At 43.9% G+C, this 17,158-nt stretch overlaps 1 protein-coding gene across 1 annotated transcript in view; it reads right to left on the bottom strand.

The window, feature by feature from the left end:
* Positions 1-17,158, bottom strand: part of TANGO6 (transport and golgi organization 6 homolog) — a 252,551-nt gene that overhangs the window by 23,071 nt on the left and 212,322 nt on the right. The window lies entirely within an intron of this gene.

Genomic DNA, 17,158 nt, shown 5'->3' with positions numbered 1-17,158 from the left:
TCTATCACCAGGCTGGAGTGCAGTGGTGCTATCTTGGCTTACTGCAACCTCTGCCTCCTGGGTTCAAGCATTTCTTCTGCCTCAGCCTGCCGAGTAGCTGGGATTACAGGAGTGCACCACCACACCCAGCTAATTTTTGAATTTTTAGTAGAGATGGGGTTTCACCATGTTGGCCAGGATGGTCTTGATCTTCTGACCTTGTGATCCTCCCTCTTTGGCCTCCCAAAGTGCTGAGATTACAGGTGTGAGCCACCTTGCCCAGCTTAGAATTCCTGGTTTAAGATCAAGATTTAAAAAGTAATTTATTGCAAAGGTGGGTACCAAGAAATTTAAGAGCAATGTTCTATGCCTCTTTTTTCTTTTTTTTTTTTTTTGGAGACAGAGTCTTCTCTGTTGCCTGGGGTGGAGTGCAGTGGCACAATGACAATTCACTGTAGCCTTGAACTCCTGGGCCCATGTGATCTTCTTGCCTCAGTTTCCAGAGTAGCTGGGACTACAGGCATGCACCATTATACTAAGCTCAATTTTTTATTTTTAGTACAGATGAGATCTCACTCTGTTGCCCACGCTGGCCATGCCTCTTATAGAAATTATTTCATTCACTCAGAAACAGGGCAAAGTGCTAGCTTTTGGGAATATAAAAGTGAATGGAAGTTGGGGGCAGTGGCTCATACCTGTAGTCCTAGAAATCTGGGAGGCTGAGATGGGTGGATCACTTGAGCCCAGGAGTTCAAGAGTAACCTGGGCAACATGGTGAAACCTCATCTCTATTATAATTTAATTAAACTTAAAGAAAAAAAAGCCTTTTCACAAAGAGTATAACATGTAGTAGAGTCCTACAGGATTAACACAAACTCATCAGATGGACAGCTGGGGGAATTTGAGGCATTTGAGGCATAAGAAACAGTATGGACCAAGATGTGACCAAGATGTGGAGGCAGGAATCAGGATGGCAGATTATTCTGGGGCTGCCATAAGCTTCTCAGCACATAAGAAGGCAAGCACGGGACAGAAAGTCATAGAAGGCAGGTGGGTCCAGATTACAAAGGGCCTTGTATGTCATGCAAAGGAGTCTGACCTTCATCTGATAGACCACAAGGAACCACTGAAAAATTATTAGTCGGGACCAGACTTCAGCAGATTTGCATCTCAGAAAGATCTCTCTGGCTGTAGTCCCATTACCATCCCTGGGTATCTAAACACCTGTCGACCCTGGATAATTAAAGAGTAGAAAAGTGACCAGGCCAACATGGTGAAACCTCATCTCTACTAAAAATACAAAAATTAGCTGGGCGTGGTGGTCGCACGCCTGTAATCCCAGCTACTCGGGAGGCTGAGGCAGGAGAATCATTTGAACCTGGGAGGCAGAGGTTGCAGTGAGCAGAGATTGTGCCATTACATTCTAGCCTGGTGACAGAGCAAGACTCCGTCTCAAAAAAAAAAAAAAAAAAAAGGAAAAAAAGAAAAAAAGAAAAGTGGCCAGGCGCAGTGCCTCACGCCTGTTAGCTGAGCACTTTGGGAGGCCACGGTGGGTGGATCACCTAAGGTCAGGAGTTTGAGACCAGCCTGGCCAACATGGTGAAACTCCGTCTCTACTAAAAATGCAAAAATTTCTGGGCGTGGTGGCTCGCGTCTGTATTCCCAGGACTTTGGGAGGCCAAGGCAGGCGGATCACTTGAGGTCAGGAGTTCGAGATCAGCCTGGCCAAAATGGTGAGACGCCCGTCTCTACTAAAAATACAAAACATTAGCCAGGCATGGTGACGTACGCTTGTAATCCCAGCTAATTGGGAGGCTGAGGTGGGAGAACTGCTTGAACCCGGGAGATGGAAGTTGTAGTGAGCCGAGATAGCACCAATGCACCCATCCCAGCCTGGGCAACAGAGCGAGACTCCGTCTCAAAAAAAAAAAAAAAAAATTAGCTGGGTGTGGTGATGGGTGCCTGTAATTCCAGCTGCTTGGGAGGCTGAGGCAGGAGAATCACTTGGACCCGAGAGGCAGAGGTTATAGTGAGCCAAGATCACGCCATTGTATTCCAGCCTGGGTGACAAGAGCAAAACTCTGTCTCAGAAAAAAAAAAAAGAGAGAAAAGTCCAGTGGTTCAAGACCATCCTGGCTAAAACAGTGAAACTCCGTCTCTACTAAAAATACAAAAAAATTAGCTGGGCATGGTGGCAGGCGCCTGTAGTCCCAGCTACTCGGGAGGCTAAGGCAGAAGAGTGGTGTGAACCCGGGAAGCGGAGCTTGCAGTGAGCCAAGATCGCTCCACTGCACTCCAGCCTGGGTGACAGAGCGAGACTCCATCTCAGAAAAAAAGAGAAAAGTCCAATGGCTAAGAAAGCAGAAGTCCCAGGAACCCAGGTTTGTCCTACTGCACTTGTAATACTTCACCTCTTCCTCAAGTATAATCTCAAGGCAGTTCTAATTAGTTCCTTCAGAACAGTCAGGCTGGCAATAAGACAGCCTGGGTTTGCGTTCAGTTCTCCTGCTTACTGGCTGCGTGGCATCCGAATGTAAACCTTCTGGACCTGAATTTTCTTATCTATAAATAGAGTTAATAAGCATATGTCTCTCAAAAGGTTGTTAGGGGGACTCAGTGAGATAATAATGTAAAGAATTTAGCTCTCTGCCTGCCATACAATAAACCCTTAATCAGGGTTAGTTATATTACTATTAAGAATCAAACATTGGAGGACATGGAATTTATTTGGCGCAGATTTGCTATGAGCAAATAATCCATGGGGTGATGAGCAATGAGCTGGAACAAACCCTAGAGCATCAATCCAGACTGTCATTTCACGTCACCCCAAGGAAGGTACACTTAGTCAGAACTCCTCCCTTTCTGAGGATGGAGCAAAGATAAATGGGTTTTGCAACCCATAGGCGCATCTGATTATCAGCATAATTACTCTCTGGGAAGAAATAATCCCCGAATCAGGTTGTGGACAAGGAGGAAAAGTCCCAGGACTGACTCCCCAGCTTGGCAGCCCTGAAGGTGTCTGGTCTCTTTCAGTTTTTCTGTACCCCCTGCTTTTTTTAGTTCTGTGTACATTGTGGGAAGTTGCTGGATCGCGTAGTCTGTGGCTGGACTGTGCTTTTGGCAAGAGGTAGGGGAGCATGAGGTGGGGTAAAAAAAGAAGCCAAGGTTGTTTCCTGCTTTTGCTCTCTTATAGAGCTCCTGCTGGCAGGTCCTGGGAGGTTAGGAAACCTGGGTGCCTGAACGCTTTCCCATCACTGTCTCATCATTCTCCTGGGCTGGCAGTAAATATGCCAAAGGAATGTGGTCTGGCCTCTTTTCCTTTTGGATACCATGGTTTCTGGGATTGGAAGCAGCCTTGTGTTGGCCATGATCTGTGCAGGGAATGCCCAGATGACTCAGAATTGGAGTCCTTCAGGTGACAGGGACATAGAAGATGGTGTATGAGCTCTGGAGCTACACTGCCTGGGTTTATCTACTGCCCTGACACTTAATAGTTGTTGAACAAGTTACTTATCTTCTTTGTCTTAGTCTCCTCATGTTTAAAATAGGGATAGTAGAATTCTGTGAGTCTATTTGGCTTAGGAAGCTGGCCATAAATAAAATAAAAAATACTGATAGTAATCATACTGAAATGGGGTTACTATGAGGATCTGGTGAATTAATTAATGTAAAGCACACAGACATAAGTGCTGTCATATAGTAAATGCCTAAATAAAGGTGTTTTTGTATAGTTTTAATTTATACTCTATTTTTCAGAAACACAACTACCATATAAACTGAGAGAATATTTTTATTTCTTTGGGATTTTACAAAGAGCAATTAACCATTTTCGAAAATCAGGCCATTCACAGGAACCTATAGTCCCAGCTAATTGGGAGGCTGAGGCAGGAGAATGATGTGAACCCAGGAGGCAGAGCTTGCAGTGAGCCAAGATCACACCTCTGCACTCCAGCCTGGGCAACAGAGCAAGACTCCATCTCGAAAAAAGAAAAAAAAAAAAAAGAAAATCAGGCCATTCAAGACTGGGCGCGGAGACTCACACCTGTAATCCCAGCACTTTGGGAGGCCCGGGGCGGGCGGATCACGAGGTCAGGAGATCGAGACCAACCTGGCTAACATGATGAAAACCCCTCTCTACTAAAAATACAAAAAAATTAGCTGGGCGTGGTGGCGGGCGCCTGTTGTCCCAGATACTCGGAGGCTGAGGCAGGAGAGTGGCGTGAACCCAGGAGGTGGAGCTTGCAGTGAGCCAAGATCGCGCCACTGCACTCCAGCCTGGGTGACAGAGTGAGACTCCGTCTCAAAAACAACAACAACAACAACAACAACAACAACAACAAACAGAAAATCAGGCCATTCAGTGTCTCTCATGGTACTCCTGAGTTGCCAATATAAGATGTCTGAATCAATTTGCATTTGTAGCAGTTACATTCATGGTCACTCTCTAGATAAAAGCAACTGAATAGTCCATTATATCTTAGAGTTAGCCTAGACACATTAAAATGCATAGTATTTTATTACAAATGACTATCCTTTTATTTCTTCTTGATATTACAATTAGGGCATGATGTTGATTTTTAAAATATGCATGTAGGTTAAGCTATAAATTTTATTTTGAGAAAATGAATAGAGCACTAAAAAATACTGGTTATAAGACTTTGCTATAATAAAAGTACACCGGGTCTGATATACAGAAGGAGGCTGATGGAGTAGACTTTCCCAAACCTGGTGCTTAATTTGTCCTCTAACTCACCTTAACGATGTTACCTAAAATACCATGGATAATCAGACCAACCTTCTTCCAGATGAACAAGATGAAGGAGGGAATTAAATAAGAGGAAGAAGAGGGAAGGTATTCTATTTCATTAGTACTTGGCCAAGGTAAGTTACCAATAATAACCGGTAACTTGCATTGCTAATGAGTGCTAATTCTTCCTGGCATTAACTTTGGAAAATTATAAACTATTGTCTCTTCATGAGCTTTAGTTGCCTAATTCATAAAACAAGACGGTTGCATTATTTCCCAAAGTATCTTCCAAGGAACTTGGCCTGCTTATGATGAAAAAAGGGTTCCTTGGTAAACGAATTTAGGAAATTGTTGGCTTTTTTTGCTGCAGGACTTCGCAGACTCCTTAATAGGTTAACATGTACTGAGTCTCCAAGAGGAGAATGTCTAGTTGTATACAGCATTTTCTAAACTTATTGACCAGGAAGACCTTATTTCAAAGGAGCAGCTCATGAAGTTAGTGTGCCAGGGACATCTCTGTGAAGTATAAATTAAATAGTCTAAGTCCTCTTCCACTTCTAACATCTTAAAATTCTGTGACATTAAATGTGTAAATGAGAGAATCTGGGCCATTTTAAATAACAATCAGAAGAGTAAAGCAAAAGCTAGCCTACAGAAAATAAAATATTGTAAGTCTGATGTAGAAGAGGAAAACAAACCAAGTTCTAACACATGTAGATCTATGTAAATGATTTTGCAGAAGAGGCAGAAAGGGAATAGTTTTAAATGTTAAGTTTCTACACTGTCCCTTATGTCATAACTAGCAAAGGTTGAACATTTATAGCTTAGCAATCCCAGTAAGGTACTGAGTCCTCATCTTTAATTTTCTTTTTTCTCTGAGATGGAGTCTCACTCTTGTTGCCCAGGCTGGAGTGCAATGGCGCGATCTCGGCTCACTGTAACCTCCGCCTCCCAGGTTCAAGTAATTCTCCTCCTCAGCCTCCCAAGTAGCTGGGATTATAGACACCCACTACCACGCCCAGCTAATTTTTTTGTATTTTTAGTAGACACAGGGTTTCACTATGTTGGCCAGGCTGGTCTCGAACCCCTGACCTCAGGCAATCCACCTGCCTCGGCCTCTCAAAGTTCTGGGATTACAGGCGTGAGCCAGCACACCCGGCTCAGCTTTACTTTTCAAGCCCATCACTAACATCGTGTGGATTTGGCCAAGTTACTGTTGAGGAAGTCTATGGGATTATTCCCTGGTCCTAGGCACTGGCCCCAGCCTGACTTTGCACAAATGGCTATGGTGGAGGCTGAACCTGATTTTACATAAACTAGCAACCCCACACACCGCACTCGGCCCAGCCAAGTTGGCTGATCTGGGGATGAACATGTAGTCTTAGCTGGAACATTAAGCCTCCTTTCTACAATTTTTGCATTTGGGTCTAGAAAGGGAATCTGAGTGTTGGATATAACACTGGGCCACCATCAGTGGTTATGTTGCTGCAACAGGAAGAAAGCCGGATTCCAGGACAGGGGACTGAAGCTGAAATGAAAGGGAAGCATGGGCAGGAGATAGAGTATTTCAGTTTGCGATTCTGAGTCGCTGACCCCCCAGCTCTATCTCTGCTTTTCCCACAACGTGGTTGTTCAGCCCTTCTATGGATGCAACAGGTTAAACGCTCCCTTTGTTTAAGCTTGTTTAGACGAGGTGTCTTTTACTTAAAACCAAAGAACTCTGATTACAGTCACACAGTCCCTTCATACCTACTTTCTCCACTGACAAAGACAGAAGAATGAAGCCTGTCTCCCGAAAGCTGGTGGACTGAACATATGCACACATCACTGCTCTCTCTAGAAATCCCACTAAAATTATGTAGAGGGATAAAAAAAATTGGCATCTTTAAGTTATCGGAACAAAAAGAACTAACAAGACAATAGCAACAAAAGTTTTGATACTAGAAAGTAGTTGGATGAATCCTAGGGTCATGGTCTTGATTTGCCCAGGATAATACATTTTATGCCTGATGCCCTGGTAATAATTATTAATAGTATCCTCTTTCACCCTCAAAAGTGTCCCAGTCTGGTTGATAAATTGATTTATTAAGCCTAAGAGTCCCAGAAGCAGGCCTAACATACCACAGAATCTCAGAAAATTTTAGGAGCTGATGGCACCATGCCTCTTAAAATCAGGGTGAACCGAAGACCTGCTTGAGAGTATGTCTGAGTAGCAATCAGGTTCCCTGAGCCCTCTTCTACTACTCTCTGCATGCAGGTAACTGTCCCTCCCCAACCAGCAGAAGCCAGGAGTGTTTTCCCTTTGGAGGGTTCTACCAGAGACTCTTTTGAGACAGAGTCTCGCTCTCAGCTTACCGCAACCTCTGCCCCCAGGGTTCTAGTGATTCTCCTACCTCAGCCTCCTGAGTAGCTGGGATTACAGGCCCCCGCCACCATGCCCGGCTACTTTTTTTGTATTTTTAGTAGAGACAGGTTTCGCCATGTTGGCCAGGCTGGTCTGGAACTCCTGATCTCAGTTGATCCAGCTACCTTGGCCTCCCAAAGTGCTAGGATTACAGGCGTGAGCCACTGTGCCTGGCCGAGATTAAGATTCTTTTCTGCCAAGCCCCCAAAAAAGACTTCAACATAGTCACAGTACGAAGTCTCCCAGTGAAATCACCTGGCCAGATCATCACCCTCTTATAAAGTCCTCTAGTCCATAAATAAGTACTTGTACACAGAGTATCATCAGCTTTTGAGTGCTCTGTTCTTAAATCTTCCAGTAGGCTTAGAAGTAACCAGTCCAGACAAGAGCAGTAGATGAAGGCTTATAGGAGACATGCCTCCAAGAAGATGAAGCTGTTAGATTACCTGATGTGTTTGAACCTTTTATGAGATTTATAAACCTTCAGCAAAGATTGGGGATGAATTAATGATAGGTTCATAGAAGTAAACATGGGACATTTATTAACTTCAGACAAAACTAGAATTCAAACAAGAAAGGAAATGTGATCATAGAATAGATAACAGTTTTAGTCATAATAATATAAACACTGAATGCTGATATTAAAAACCTGTAATGTAACTAAATAGAATGGAGAGGAGGAATATATATATTTGTGAGAGCATGTTAATAATAATAATAATAATAATAATAATAATAAACACATATTGAGCTTTTAGAACCTATACATGCTAAATGCTTTTCATAGATAAACTCAATTAATTCTTATAACAATTCTATAAAGTGGTACTATTATTATTATTTCCATTTTATAGATGAGGAAGTTGAGAAGAGAGGTCAACTAATTTGTGCAGGGTCTCACTGCCAGCAAGTTGCAAAGCTGGGATTTCAGCCTGGACATCCAGCTCCGGAGTCCATACTTGAAGCCAAAGCCACTGGACTGTTTCTTCATCCCTCCCACATAGGCCAGTTTTTCCACCTTTGGAACAGAAGCTGAGGGGGCTCACTTTTATACATGAGATCTACTAGGAGGTCAAGTGAACTGAAAAATCAAGGCTGGGTGCAGTGGCTCACACCTGTAATCTTATGACTTTGGGACGCTGAGGTGGGCAGATGGCTTGAGCTCAGGAGTTCAAGACCAGTCTAGGCAACATGGCGAAACTCGGTCTACACAAAAAACACAAAAATTAGCTGGGTGTGGTGGTGTGTGCCTGGGATTTCCTCAGCTTGGCCTCCTCTCAGCTACTCGGGAGGCGGAGGTGGGAGGATTGCTTAAGCCCGGGAGGCTGAGGTTGCAGTGAGCTGAGATTGTGCCACTACACTCCAGCTTGTGAGACAAAGAAAGACCCAGTCTCAAAAAAAAAAAAAAAGAAAAAGAAAAAGAAAAGAAAAAAAGGAAAAGAAAAATCAAGGCCTGAGAGCGATGGCTCATACCTGCAATCCCAACATTTTGGGAGGCCAAGGTGGCAGGATTGCTTGAGCCTAGGAGTTTGAGACTAGCCTGGGCAATATAGGGAGACCCTATCTCTACAAAAAATTAAAAAAATTAGCCAGGTGGGTGGTACACACCTGTAGTCCCAGCTACTCAGAGGCTATGGTGGGAGGACTGCCTGAGCCCAGGAGGTCAAGGCTGCAGTGAGCCATGATGGTGACACTGTGCCACTCCCACCTGGGTTTATATATAGAGCAAGACTGTGCCTCAAAAAAAAAAAGAAGAAAAAAGAAAAAAGGAAAATCAAGAAATAGCGGTATAAGCATATCATCTGTAAATATGGAAATATATATATATTTGAGACAGTCTTGCTCTGTTGCCCAGGCTGGAGTGCCATGGTGTGATCTTGGCTCACTGCAGCCTCCATCTCCTGGGTTCAAGCAATTCTCCCGCCTCAGCCTCCTGAGTAGCTGGGATTACAGGCGCCCAATATCACGTCCGGCTAATTTTTGTATTTTTAGTAGAGACAGGGTTTCACCATGTGGGCCATGTTTCACCATGTTGGTCAAACTCCTGACCTCAGGTGATCTGCCTGCCTCAGCCTCCCAAAGTGCTGGGATTACAGGTGTGAGTCATTGTGCCCGGCCTTTTGTATTTTTAGTGGAGTCGGGATTTCATCATGTTGGCCAGGCTGGTTTTGAACTCCTGACCTCAAGTCAGGATCCACCCACCTCAGCCTCCCAAACTGCTGGGATTATAGGTGTGAGCCACTGCGCTCAGCTGGAAGTAAATTTAAAAACCAAAACAAAACAGCAAAACAAGTGGAAAATGGTTGCTGATGGGGAATAGGAACACTGAGTGAGAAATAAGCTTTGTAAAACTATTGTTTTAAAAATACAGATATTTATGCAATTTTATTTTTATTTTACATAATATTTAATTACATTATATTTTAAATTATGCCATCAATTTAATAGGTAATTTAATTACATAATATTTTTATTTGGGGGAATAAAAATTAAATTAGAAAATAAATCAACAATAAAGACAACCCAATTAAAATATGGGCAAAGAAATTGAATAGACATTTCTCCAAAGATGATATACAAAGAGCTAAGTGCAATGGCTCACGCCTGTAATCCCAGCACTTTGGGAGGCTGAGGCAGGACGATTACTTGAGCCCATGAGTTTGAGACCAGCCTAGGCAACATAGTGAGACCCTATCTCTACAAAAAATAAAAGAATTAGCGCCAGAAGCAGTGGCTCGTGCCTGTAATCCCAGCACTTTGGGAGGCTGAGGTGGGAGGATCATAAGGTCAGGAGTCCGAGACAAGCCTGACCAACATGGTAAAACCCCGTCTCTACTAAAAATACAAAAATTAGCCGGGCATGGTGGTGCATGCCTGAAATCCCAGCTACTCAAGAGGCTGAGGCAGGAGAATTGCTTGAACCTAGGAGGTAGAGGTTGCAGTGAGTCGAGATCGCACCTCTGTATTCCAGCCTGGGTGACAGAGCAAGACTCCGTCTCAAAAAAAAAAAAAAAAAAAAAAAAAAAATTAGCCAGGCATGGTAGCATAGTTTAGGACACTGAGGTGGAAGGATTGCTTGAGCCTAGTTTGCAGTGAGCCATGATCATGCCACACCACTCCAGCCAGGATGACCATGAGACCCCATTTCAGAAAAAACAAAAACAAACCTAACAAGCTCAACATCTTTAGCCATGAGGGAGATGCAAAATCTAAACCTTATCACTTCATACTTGATACATGCTAGAATGTATGATGGACAATAACAAGCATTCGTGAGGATGTGGAGAATGTGGAAACCTCATGCATTGCTGGTGGGAATGTAAACTGGTGCAGTCACTTTGAAAACAGTCTGGCAGTTCCTCAAAAGTTAAACATAGAATTACCATATGACCCAACAATTCCACTCCTAGGTATATACCCAAACGAAATGAAAACATATATTTACACAAAAACTTCTACACAAATGTTCATAGCAGCATTCTTTAAAATAGCCAAAAAGTAGAAACATCCTATATGTCCATCAGCTGATAAACATAAACAAACGTGGCATACCTATACAATGGAACCTTATTCAGCTGCAAACATTAAGCTCTAATATATGCTACACCATGGATGAGCCAGGCAGGGTGTGGTGGCTCACGCCTATAATCTCAGCACTTTGGGAGGCAGAGGCAGAAGGATCGCTTGAGCCCAGGAGTTCAAGACCAGCCTGGGCAACATAGTGAGACATCATCTTTATAAAAAAGAAAAAAAAAAGCCAGACATGGTGGCTCATGCCTGTAATCCTAGCACTTTGGGAGGCTGAGGGGGGTGGATCACTTGAAGTCAGGAGTTCGAGACCAACCTGAACAACATGGTGAAACCCCATCTCTACTAAAAACGCAAAAATGTCTCGGCATGGTGGCACGTGCCTATAATGCCAGCTGCTCGGGGGGCTGAGGCAGGAGAATTGCTTGAATGTGGGAGGCAGAGGTTGCAGTGAGCCGAGATCACGCCATTGCACTCTAGCTTGGGGGACAAGAGTGAAACTCTGTCTCCAAAAAAAAAAAAGAAAGAAAAAAATTTTTTAAAGAAAGAAAACATGGATGAGCCTTAACCACGATACTAAATGAGTAGAAGGAGGCAGACACAGAAGGCTACATATTGTATGACTCATTTATATGAAATGTCTAGAATAGGCAAATCCATAGTGAGAAGGTAGATTAGTGATTGCTAGAGGCTTGGGGGAGAGGAGAATGGGGGCGTGGAGTATGGCGTTTCTTTTGGGGGAAATGAAAATGTTGTGGAATTAGATATTGATGATAGTTGCATAACTTTATGAATATGCTAAAAATGCAGAATTATATACTTTGAAAGGGTGAATTTTATGCTATATAAATTATATCTCAATTTAAGAAACTGTGACAAGAAATACAAGGTAAGGGGAAGAGTGGGCTCTGGTGCTATTGATGAAGACAGCACACTCATTTTACCTCCTTCGGGTCAGCAGCAGCAGCCTTGCAGAAGGCCGGCCCCATCTGCCTGGGCCTGGGTTTGACTTTCTGCTGTTCATCATCTTCCCTCAGCTTGGGTCTGTCCCCAGCCTAGTACTGCTCCTTTTCCGACACCCTTTTGGCCCTGCTCTTTGAGGACCCTGACTCAAATCCTAGGACAAATAAGCCCCTGAAATCTCTAGGAGTAACTCTTGTAATTAAAAAGGCAGAGCATCTTATACAAACTATTTCTTTTTTTTTTGAGATGGAGTCTCGCTCTGTCGCCCAGGCTGGAGTGCAGTGGCCGGATCTCTGCTCACTGCAAGCTCCGCCTCCCGGGTTTACGCCATTCTCCTGCCTCAGCCTCCCGAGTAGCTGGGACTACAGGCGCCCGCCACCTCGTCCGGCTAGTTTTTTGTATTTTTAGTAGAGACAGGGTTTCACCAGGTTAGCCAGGATGGTCTCGATCTCCTGACCTCATGATCCGCCCGTCTCGGCCTCCCAAAGTGCTGGGATTACAGGCTTGAGCCACCGCGCCCGGCCTAAACTATTTATTTTCTTAACCAGGGTTTGCCTTCTCTCTCACAGAGAAGTAGGAGAGTAATCTCCAGTATTAATGGTGAACCCACCATTCATAAATAACCTTATTAGGAAGAGGCTTCGGCCATCAGAGTCCAATACCGAGCTCACGTGACTAAAAATCATTCCTGTGTGGAGGCCTGAGTTTGCCTTAGAACTTAAACCAGCCATCAATTAATAATTAATCCCCGGGAGGCTAAGGCAGGAGGATTGCTTGAGCCTAGGAGTTTCAGGCTGCAGTGAGCTCTGATCATGCCACTGCACTCTAGCCTGGGTGACAGAGCAAGACATCCATCTCTTTAAAAAAAATTAATCCTAGCAGGGCGCAGTAGTTCACGCCTGTAATCTTGGCACTTTGAAAGGCAGAGGTGGGCAAATTACTTGAGGTCAGGAGTTCGAGACTAGCCTGGTCAACATGGCAAAACCCATCTCTCCAAAAAAAAAAAAAATACAAAAAATTAGCTGAGCATGGTGGAATGCACCTGTAATCCCAGCTAGTCGAGAGGCTGAGGCACAAGAATCGCTTGAACCCAGGAGGCAGAGGCAGCAGTGAGCTGAGATTGAGCCACTGTACTCCAGCCTGGGTGACAGAGCAAGACTCTGTCTCAAAAAAAAAAACCTCCCAAACTCTTTCCCTGAAGATGCTTCCAGGCTTTGCTTATTTTTGAAGAAACAATCTGATGTTAAGACTTTTTATCATTTTGAAGGAATTAATTCTAAAGCTAAATACTGATCTCCCAGTAGACAGAGCAGAGAATAGATTATTCTTTCGTCATCTAAAATTAGGGATTACAAGGAAGAAAAGCTGCTCTGGGAATTATCTTTTAATACTAAAAAGCAAGGGAAAGAGTTTCAATATAAAATGCTGGCATACTTAGCCACTATAAATCCATGTGCAAAGTTCTCAAATATTTCATAGTTCTTCTAAGAAGTCAACTTTCAATAAACTATGTAGAGGGCTACAGCAGTAGTTACCTTGATAAATCAACTCCCCAATCACTCATTTTTTTAAGATCAACTTTTTTTTCCAATTGTATATATATTCAATTCTCGTTATTTGTGGTAGTTATATTTTATAAAGTTGCTGTGAGTGCTGCATTAGCAGATATTGAACCACTGCTCCTAGGGGAAACGTAAGATTAGGCTCCTCAGAGCCTTTGGTCACACCAAATCACTCATCTTTTTTTTTTTTTCTTTGAGACGGAGTCTTGCTCTTGTCACCCAGGCTGGAGTGCAATGGTACGATCTTGGCTCACTGCAACCTCCGCCTCCCAGGTTCAAGTGATTCTCCAGCCTTAGCCTCCACAGGAGCTGCGACTACAGGCGCCCACCACCATGCCTGGCTAATTTTTGTATTTTTAGTAGAGATGGGGTTTCACTATGTTGGCCAGGCCGGTCTTGAACTCCTGAACTCAAGCAATCTCGTGCCTCAGCCTCTTAAGTAGCTGAGACTATGGGCATGTGCCAACACACCCTGCTTTGTTTTTGTTTTTTGAAGCAGGCAACTACCTTGCTTGGTTCAGGGGTTAGCGTGAAAAGCAGGCAAAGAGAATTGGGAAATCTTCTCTTTGGATCTTTCCCTTCCAAATTGCCTCTCTTCCTCCTGCAGCTGTGGTTTCCCCAGACTTGGTCTCCTGGTTCCTCAGGCCAGAAAAGCTGTGATCTCTCTGCCAGTGCCCCTACTATATCGCATGCCTTGCCAAGTATACTTGTCCCTAGGTTAAAACAAGCAAATGGAACTCATCATGTGCATCACCTCTCCTCTAAGCATGAACTCCCCATCAGAACTGGCCTGCTCCTAAGCCCTCTCCAGGGATTTCAGGTAGCCCACCAAAGTGCTGGGATTACAGGTGTGAGTCACTGCACCCGGTGAAAATAAGTTTTTCAATAACAAAGTGAATGCAGGGCCAGGCACAGTGGCTCCGTTGAGGTCAGGAGTTCAAGAACAACTTGGCCAACATTGTGAAACCCCGTCCCTACTAAAAATACAAAAATTAGCAGAGCGTGATGGTGCGAATCTGTAATCCCAGCTACTCAGGAGGCTGAAGCATGAGAATTGCTTGAACCCAGGAGGTGGAGGTTGCAGCGAGCCAAGATCACACTACTGCACTCCAGCCTGGGCACCAGAGTGAGACTCTCTCAAAAAAAGAAAGTGAATGCAGTATTTCCCTTCAATGTGGATATTGTGTTGACTGCACAAAACTCTGGCTACGTTCAAATGGGAAAGAGGTAAAAACTGCCTCATGAGTTAGGGGCATTGTAGTTTCCCCTCTCTGATCCCATTCTATCTCCTGAATCCCTACCTCCTTTTCCAGCTGTCACAACCACAGAGGCCCTTGGCTGACGCATCCTCAAGCAACAGAATTCACTGAAACCTGGTATTATCTTTTGGCACTCTATAGCTTGAGAGGCAGTGATTAGAAGAGGGAAAAACATAGAACTTCATCAACAGTGTGGCATTTTCACTTCAGCTGTTCCTGGGGGCAAAACAGAGCCATAAAGAGAAATTCCAGATTGAAAGCTTTGTGGTTATCTCTGCTTCTCATTAAAGTGCCCCTGATTATAATCACACCTACGATTACAAGATTTAACACACCTGGTCTCAAGGATGTACTAGGAAGAGGAATCATCTGTTCCTTCCCTTCCCATTTCCTTTTCTTTATTCACTAAGCACAACTTACACGTTTCAGTGAGTGCAGACTAGAGACTGTTTGGAGAACAGGCGGAGGTTTTTCATTCACATGGGTTTTGAAAGTGACAAAAATCTTCCATGGCCACAAATTATTTTAGTACTGGTGAGACAAGTGGTGTTGGTTTCATTGGCTACACACAGATGTGAGAAATCTGGATAGAGTTTCTATTTCTTCTCTGACTTTGCTAACCAGACATTTTCGTCTGCTACACACACACACACACACACACACACACACACACACACACACACTCGCTCTGTCTCTCGCTTGCTCTCACTTTTACTCTCTCACTCAGTAAGGGTGTGTGCACTTACAGAGTCTCTCTCTGACGCCCAGACTGAAGTGCAGTGGCGTGATCTTGGCTCATTGCAACCTCTGCCTCCCAGGTTTAAGTGATTCTCCTGCCTCAGCCTCCTGACTAGCTGGGATTACAGGCACATGCCACCATGCCTGGCTACTTTTTTGTATTTTTAGTAGAGGCAGAGTTTTGCCAGGTAGGCCAGGCTTGTCTTGAACTCTTGGGCTCAAATGATCCACCCACCTCAGCCTCCCAAAGTGCTGGGATTACAGGCGGTGAGCCACTGCACCCAACCAACTTGTATTTTCAAATACATTTTTGCTTTGAAATAATTTTAGATTTACAAAAAAGTTGCAAAGATAGTACAAAGTCCCTGTATACCCCTCATCCATTCCCCTACTGTTAACAACTTACTTAACAACATCTTTGCCAAGAATTTTGTAGATCTTAACAGTGGATGAAAAACACTGATTCTTCTTAACTCCCTCTCATACAGTGGATTCTCAATAAGAGCAGTGTATGTTATTGTCCCTATAGCAATTTATTTAATTATATGAATTACTGAGCTATAATCTATATGTCCCCCATCCCCATCGAGGTCCTAGGTAAAACCCTGGATCCACCATCCTTCCAGGTGAGTGCTCCAAGTTAATGAGCAAGTCTTTCCCTATAGAAGTTTTTTGTTTGTTTTTGTTTGTTTTTTTGAGAAGGAGACTCACTCTGTCACCCAGGCTGGAGTGCAGTGGTGCGATCTGGGCTCACTGCAACCTCTGCCTCCCAGGTTCAAGTGATTCTCCTGCTTCAGCCTCCTGAGTAGCTGGGATTACAGGCGCCTGCCACCATGCCTGGCTAATTTTTGTATTTTGAGTCCAGACGGGGTTTCACCATGTTGGCCAGGCTGATCTCGAACTCCTGACCTCAGGTGATCCATTCGCCTCAGCCTCCCAAAGTGCTAAGATTACAGGTGTGAGCCACTGTGCCCAGCTACATAAGTTTTTATGAGTCAGCCAACCCATATTCCTTTGTGTCACTATTAGTTGCCACCCCAATACCCATTTCCTGCCATCTTCCTTGCTGACTAAAATTCAGTTTCATTCAGAGTAGCAATGTGCCAACTAAATACATTGTCAGGCTCCTCTGCAGCTAGAAACAATTGTGTGATACAGTTTTGGCCAACGAAATAGAAATTCTCCTGGGGGGTTCTGGGAAACTGTCCTAGTTCCCCAAAATAAGAAACAAAAGCACTTATGGCTGTCCTTCCCTTATCTTCTTTCTTACTCATTTAAATCATTCACAATGGCCAGAGCTGCAGCAGCTATCTTGTAGCCATGAGGCAAAGGCCACAAGGATTATAGAAATGTTGATCCTGTTGACACTGAGCTGCTAAACAGACACCACCTGCTTACATATTTCTTGTGATGTGAGAAAAATCCTTACTTGTTTAGGACATCATAGTTGAAGTTTTTCTAATTTGTAGTTGAACAGGCTCAGCAGATAAGTTCATTCAATCCAAACCTTCACCTACACAAGGTGGAGGAGAAGGGGGAGAAATGCAGCTGAGGGTAAAGCACTATTCCCAAAGCACTGGGAAATCCAACGGCCTCGCTAGTGAGCTGCAACAACAGCAAGTCGCTATGTAAAGAGAAAAGGTGGCTATGTAGGAAAGGAAGGGGATAACTTACCGAGTCCATGCCTGTACAAAAATGGCATCAGAAACTCCATATGGTAACATTCTAGGATGAATAAAGCCCATGTGTGTGACAAAACAATCACTTTTTTTTTTTTTTTTTTTTTAAGACAGAGTTTCACTCTTGTTGCCCAGGCTGGAGTGCAATGGCACAATCTCGGCTCACTGCAACCTCCGCCTCCCAGGTTCAAGCAATTCTCCTGTTTCAGCCTCCTGAGTAGCTGGGATTACAGGCATGCACCACTACACCCGGCTAATTTTGTATTTTTAGTAGAGATGGGGTTTCTCCATGTTGGTCA

Source organism: Chlorocebus sabaeus, chromosome 5 (genome assembly GCF_047675955.1).
Source record: "Chlorocebus sabaeus isolate Y175 chromosome 5, mChlSab1.0.hap1, whole genome shotgun sequence".
In the NCBI taxonomy this organism is placed as follows: domain Eukaryota; kingdom Metazoa; phylum Chordata; class Mammalia; order Primates; family Cercopithecidae; genus Chlorocebus; species Chlorocebus sabaeus.
The sequence above is the reverse complement of the archived record's forward strand: the minus strand, read 5'-3'. Positions and strand labels throughout refer to the sequence as shown.